Source organism: Ursus maritimus, unplaced genomic scaffold, assembly GCF_017311325.1.
Source record: "Ursus maritimus isolate PB19 unplaced genomic scaffold, ASM1731132v1 scaffold_3371, whole genome shotgun sequence".
Lineage (NCBI taxonomy): Eukaryota > Metazoa > Chordata > Mammalia > Carnivora > Ursidae > Ursus > Ursus maritimus.
In genome coordinates this window covers 1-1,098 of record NW_024425977.1, presented here as the reverse complement: position 1 = coordinate 1,098, position 1,098 = coordinate 1, and the positions used below count along the sequence as shown (strand labels likewise).

Here is a 1,098-nt window from a genome sequence, read left to right as displayed (position 1 = left end):
TCCCAGGATCTTGGGATCCTGACCTGAGCTGAGGGCAGACTCTTAACCGACTGAGCCACCCAGGCGCCCCAACAGCTCTTATTAAATCCCACATGCCATCTATCATAACTTTCTATCTTGTTTTATACAATTTCCCATAGTTACAAATACAGCAGGGATAAGAAAAGATGAAGTACAGGGAGCAATCTTACCTTGAAACGCTCTGTTCATTTTTGGGAAATTTGTCACACCACATCTGGGTGAAAAATTGATCCTTGGCATGGCCTTAGCCGATGACAATTCCCTTAACTCAAATCGCCAGGAACACACCTCCCATGAAACAAGTTGGGGCTTTTATTCCTTGCAGCCAGAAAGAACACCCCCCATGGTCTCAGGAAGAGAGTGTTAGAAAGAACCTATTGTAGATAGGAAATGCCCTTCACAGTGTCCTTCATGTTACAAGGGTAAGGGAACATCATGTGAACGTGTCGAACAGATTTTTACTGTGGTTCTTTGATTTTCTTTTTTTTTACACCCAACATCACCAAATCATTCATTTGGAATCAGAATTCAAAGAACACGTGACAGTTGAGAAATGTATGTTTATTCTGATCCAGTTGTACAATGAATCTAGGTCAAATTACCAAATAAATGTTACATTATTTCTTCAGGACTGGGGCTTTTCGATGACTTCAAATTTAGGATCTTCAGATTTGAAGTCCGGGCATGTATTCATGTCTGCTCCACCATACATTTGCTTAAACTTGAAGAGCTCCCTCTCTAGGTCTTGCTGGAGCTCTGGGCCAGTATCAGCGTGTCCTCCAGAAGCTTCGTTCTGTAGTCTCTAACCGTGTCCACAAAGAGTTTCTGTACAGGATCAAGCTCCTTATCAGATGCCACTGCTGGAACACCAGTGTTGCTCCTCAAATGCACTGAGCCTGTAGACCGAATGAGAGAAGAGAACCTGAAGAGCCTCTGAAAAATCAGGGAGATTGTCTTCCTTGCACTCAGTCCGCAGAGGCCAGAGCTTCCGCTGCTCCCACAATTCTGCTTCCGGCCCTGGCTCAGCCCTCACCCGCCTTCCCAGGATCTCAAGGCGTTACCGATTTTTTTTCTTTA

General features: G+C 44.5%; 1 pseudogene; it reads right to left on the bottom strand.

Moving 5' to 3' along the window:
* Positions 1-567: 567 nt before the first annotated feature.
* LOC103681129 lies at positions 568-1,049 on the bottom strand (annotated as a pseudogene).
* Between the last annotated feature and the right edge of the window lie 49 nt (positions 1,050-1,098).